Source organism: Lathyrus oleraceus, chromosome 1 (genome assembly GCF_024323335.1).
Source record: "Lathyrus oleraceus cultivar Zhongwan6 chromosome 1, CAAS_Psat_ZW6_1.0, whole genome shotgun sequence".
Lineage (NCBI taxonomy): Eukaryota > Viridiplantae > Streptophyta > Magnoliopsida > Fabales > Fabaceae > Lathyrus > Lathyrus oleraceus.
The window spans coordinates 461,929,102-461,935,244 of NC_066579.1; positions in this window are offsets into that span (position 1 = coordinate 461,929,102).

Below are 6,143 nucleotides of genomic sequence, written 5' to 3' on the forward strand. Positions count from 1 at the left end.
AAAGTAATGGTTATGTTCTTATGTTGTCATGATAATGTTATAATGTTATGATGATATGTTGTCATGAAAGTACCGATAACGTTATAATGTTATGAGGATAATGTTATGTTCTTATAATATTATGTTATGGGGATGTATTATCTGATATATTGAAAATATTATCATTCTGATATATTAACTGGTATAATTTGAACTCAAAATACAACCAATATACATAACATTGACCTTGTTTGAGCATTAATATGTGAACATCCAAAATAAAGCCTGATCCGCTGTCGCGCGCGGATCAAAACGAGTAGTTTTTCAAAAATGTAGTTTAGCGACAAATTGACTCGGATTATCGTTCTCACAAGGATTCTTGAATGAATTAACCAATGATAGTAACGATTAATGGGGTTTTGGTTGGTTTAGAATTCAATTAAAAAAATAGATTAAAATAAGTGATTATTGAAATAAGTTGTAGCAACAATTTACTGATTCGGTCTTTGCCTATCATCGACTATCGTAATTCCAACCGCAGATTAACTATTCCTATTCGATTATAATATCAACTGACAAGCGCAATTGATAGTATAAGTTGTATGTTCCTATTATCCGAATTAAGCAAACGGGATTAAGTTTCATGAATTAAGCAAACATGAATTAAACGGACTCGATAACGAATTAAGCAAACGAAATCGTGACTATAGTTAGGATCACAAAATCAATCGGATTAAATCAATATAGCATATGTAAATCGGATTAAGCAAACAAAAAATACATATATTAATATTGAAAGGAATAAAAAACCTGAATAAGAATTACTAAAATCTCAAGGTATCGGAACCCGAATACAGCAAATTGTTTGGATCGATTAGTTCTTCATGAGAATTCTTGCCAAAGCTTTCAAGTATTTCGTGAATAGTCCCCCCCCTAATGTTATGCAGCTACTAGGTATATGGAAAACAAGGAATTTGATTTACAACCCAACTGGATCGAAAACATAACTCAAGCCCAAAACTAATGACCCAAAACTTAAATAAAACTAATGCTGCAACTTGAAACAAAATTCTGGAATTTTGAGCTCCGAATCTGACTTTGACTCCAACACGAAAGTCGTAGCTCTCTCTCTTAGCTTTCCGGCGATTTTTAGAACGCCTCAAACGGATTCCCGGAAATCCAGTTATGATCGTTTCCGCGCAGACTGCTAAAGCTGAAAAATAAGTGCGAAAATTAAATTAAACTAAAAATAAAATAAAATATGAAAACATAATAAAATATAAAAATAAACAAAATAAAATAAAGAAATGCCTAAGTAAAAAGTAGGAGAATTGTGCATAAATATGCACTTATCAAATTCCTCCGGACTTGAACTTTTGCACTCCGAGCAAAATTGGAATAAAACAAAGAAAGCACACACACATCAATAGCTACTCATTTCAGGCTACAAGTCTTCTTCGGTTAAGTTTGCATTGATAGGTACTAATCTTGCATATTAAGGATATTGTAAGAACACTAATCCACAGTTATGCAGACATAAACCTCCTGAATACACAAATCAACTCGAATCATATTATTATACTAAAGCCTAACTTACTCATCATTCTTTTGCTCTTTTTCATTCAGGCGCAATCACATTAAGCCCGTTATCTCCACACACTCATAGCAAGGCGACCGGTTAGTGACTTTGATCCTTTTCTGCACGGGGTTCTGGTACTTAAGTGGCATAACCCTTTGCTTACTCAATTGTAGTTGCGGGGGATCGGACCGTAATTCGCCCTACCAAGTTCAGCACCAGAAACCGCTGAACCAACTAACAACGAGTCAAAAACTTTTTTTTTGAAGGTTCTACAACCGTTGAGTTAAGTGACCGGGTGAGGGTCACCAAACTTAGAAGGTGCATTCCCTTTTTTTTCTTTTTCGGAACACTCACTTATATTCATCGGCTTCCCTGCGTAAAGTGTGTGTGAGATGGTGCTGACTGCTGAAATAAACTACTCAAGAGCTGTCAGAGGATGAGAATGTAAGACTAAAACATAATAAAAATTCAACTCAATTTCCATATGCAGGAGACTTACGGTGTTAAAACAATACCGATCTTGTGAATTTTTCCAAAGTCTCCGCAAACTCGACCTTAAATTATTCTATAGCCTAAAACTTTCAACAAAAATGAAATTTTTTTTTTAGAAAAAAAAACAAAAACAAGACAAAATAAAGAACAAAAACAAAGAAAATAAAGTATTCCCTTCCCACACTTAAAATATGCATTGTCCTCAATGAAAGAAACAAACATAAAATAAGAGAAAGAAGATAGAGGAAAGAACACACCCGAGTAGTCAAGGAGGATATGTGATCACATAAGCAGCCTTTCCCAAAGAGATATATTCTACATTTTCTTCTTCCAAAGTGGGGCTGTCATGGAATAGCTTTGGGTAATGTCCATTGAACTTGAAATTTTTATTAGTATATTCGCCTTTTATTCCAGGATCAAAGAATCTTCTAAAAGTAAAAGTGTCAAATGGATACGTGAAGGTGATCTGATCTGGAATGTCAGTCAATGTCCAACCAAATGCCTTTTTATGCTTCCTTAAAACCTGCAAAAGCTTATTTTCTTGATCGAAATCAAGGTTAGAAGAAATTATAGCCGGTAGTTTTTCATTCATCTCTAAATAAGCATATTTCATATTTTCAGGAAGTTGCTTCAGCTCGAGGGAAGGTGGCTGCTCAATAGAAGGAGTGTTTGTGGCAGTCGGGATGTCAAGAGCTTTATCTACATGAACAACTTTATTTGCAACCTCATCTGCAGTAAGAATATCAACTTGCAAGGCAGCCTCAATTTCAGCACAAACAGAGCAAATTTTAGTTTCAGTACAAATATCACAAGAATAAACATCATCAAAACCAAACAATGATGGAAAATCAGATGCAAACAAATCACTACAAGTATCATCAACAATTTCAGAAATCAAATCTATTTGAAAAACAGAATGTTCTTCAAAGGGTTGTTGGTTTGATCCTTGAGCTTGCTGCATGTCATTCACCAAAGTGGCAAGCTGCCCAATCTGTGTTTGCAAAGTCTTTAAAGTAGAATCTACTTGTTGTTGAAACTGGAGATTATTTGCAGCCATTTGTTTGACAATATCTTCTAGTGAAGGTCCAGAAGGTGCAGAGCACACAACCTCAAATTCCTTCAGATGCTCATGCGGATCCTCACCTGCAAGACCACTAAACCTTGGAAACAAGTGTATTAAACCAGATTTCAATTCAAAAGAAGTGTCAGCTTCAGGATATTCAATACACATGTCATTATAATTCACATCAGAGATAGCTAACTGCCTTAAAGTTCTTTGGTCAGCCATAGTAAAAAACAAACACAATGAAGGAAAACGATTAAAATAAATTTAGAAAAATAAACTAACACTGAAATTAATCTAATGACGTCAATTAAGAATTTTGAGAATTTTTTCAGATTTTTTTAAAACTACCAAAACCGAAAATAAATCATAAAAAATAGAAAAATAAGGAATTTCGGTTTTTTAGGGAGGCATCCAATATTTATTCCATAAATAGAGGCTTTTGATTACTGATTTTTTCCTAATGAATCGACAAAAAATCAAAATAATCTGAGACAATTTATTTAAAAACAGATTTTTTTTTTCAAACCGCAAAAAGACCAATACGCAAGTTGGACGAAACTGCGAGGAAACTATGACCTATACGCTTAGACACTAAACCTATGACTCTAAAAACGATTAAAAGAAACAAGAATCCCCGGCAACGGCGCCAATTTGATCCGCTGTCACGCGCGGATCAAAACGAGTAGTTTTTCAAAAATGTAGTTTAGCGACAAATTGACTCAGATTATCGTTCTCACAAGGATTCTTGAATGAATTAACCAATGATAGTAACGATTAATGGGGTTTTGGTTGGTTTAGAATTCAATTAAAAAAATAGATTAAAATAAGTGATTATTGAAATAAGCTGTATCAACAATTTACTGATTCGGTCTTTGCCTATCATCGACTATCGTAATTCCAACCGCAGATTAACTATTCCTATTCGATTATAATATCAACTGACAAGCGCAATTGATAGTATAAGTTGTATGTTCCTATTATCCGAATTAAGCAAACGGGATTAAGTTTCATGAATTAAGCAAACATGAATTAAACGGACTCGATAACGAATTAAGCAAACGAAATCGTGACTATAGTTAGGATCACAAAATCAATCGGATTAAATCAATATAGCATATGTAAATCGGATTAAGCAAACAAAATACATATATTAATATTGAAAGGAATAAAAAACTTGAATAAGAATTACTAAAATCTCAAGGTATCGGAACCCGAATACAACAAATTGTTTGGATCGATTAGTTCTTCATGAGAATTCTTGCCAAAGTTTTCAAGTATTTCGTGAATAGTCCCCCCCCTAATGTTATGCAGCTACTAGGTATATGGAAAACAAGAAATTTGATTTACAACCCAATTGGATCGAAAACATAACTCAAGCCCAAAACTAATGATCCAAAACTTAAATAAAACTAATGCTGCAACTTGAAACGAAATTCTGGAATTTTGAGCTCCGAATCTGACTTCGACTCCAAAACGAAAGTCGTAGCTCTCTCTCTTAGCTTTCCGGCGATTTTTAGAACGCCTCAAACGGATTCCCGGAACTCCAGTTATGATTGTTTCCGCGCAGATTGCTAAAGCTGAAAAATAAGTGCGAAAATTAAATTAAACTAAAAATAAAATAAAATATGAAAACATAATAAAATATAAAAATAAACAAAATAAAATAAAGAAATGCCTAAGTAAAAAGTAGGAGAATTGTGCATAAATATGCCTAAGTAAAATAATGTTATGATGATATGTTGTCATGAAAGTACCGATAACGTTATAATGTTATGAGGATAATGTTATGTTCTTATAATATTATGTTATGGGGATGTATTATCTGATATATTGAAAATATTATCATTCTGATATATTAACTGGTATAATTTGAACTCAAAATACAACCAATATACATAACATTGACCTTGTTTGAGCATTAATATGTGAACATCCAAAATAAAGCCCGAGACATTACTTGAGTCAAAATGAAACTACTTAAGTCATACAATACAACCAAAATAAGCCATAGACTACTTAAGTCATAATGAAACTATTCTTTAGTAGGTTGAGGAGCTTCTGAACTTTGAGCAATTTCTGTTTACTTTTCTTTGGACTTTTTTTGCTCCTTTTCAAACGTTCACTTTCTTAGTCTTCTTTAACTTATTACCATCATTTGGAATTGTTATGTCAGTTGTCCTTTTGCCTTTGCAACTTCTCTTATTATGTCTCATAGCAGCACATTTTGCACATGTGACAATTGAAAATCACCTTGGTAGTATGCGAGGATTTCTAGGTTCGTCATTCATCTTGTTCCTTTTTTTTTTGCCTGCATATGGCTCTCCTCATTACTGGTGGTGCAATTGTATTCAGATCATCTATAGGCAACAATTATGGTCCATTGGTTGGATACACAATGTTTGAGTAAGTGTCCATAAATGTAGATGTAATGCTTGATGCCTTCCAATAGATAGATAATAAACTTCTCTTTATGCTCCAATATTGCCCTATTGAATGTTTCATATATGTTGTTCACTTGTAAACCACATTTTTAATATATTCTGAAGTGTGATTTGTTCTAATGGCAAGCAAGGACTTCTAACATATCTTTCCATGCATCCTTTTTCATTGCATTCATCCTCAATATTGCCCTTTCCCATGTTGGAACTATTGTTACCCTAGCAGCTGCCCACAATACTTCATTTAATTTCAACCCAGGGTGTTTCTTCTTCCAATTGCCATATAAATGCTTCACACATAATCTGGACTCCACATTGGCACTGGTGCCTTGAACAGTTGGAACTAGTCCCTGTCACATGCAGAATATGTATAATATGTAAACATCTAAATGCATAATATGTAAACATCTAAATGCATAAGTGTAACTATAAGTGCTTTACCTTTTACTAATATGACATAAATGCATAGGACCTCTGATTGTATCCTTCCAAATCATGTAGAAGAATGTCTAAAAACCATTGTCATGAATCTTTTGTTTCAGCTTCAACTACAACATATGTAATTGGACAAATTTTGTTATTGTCATCC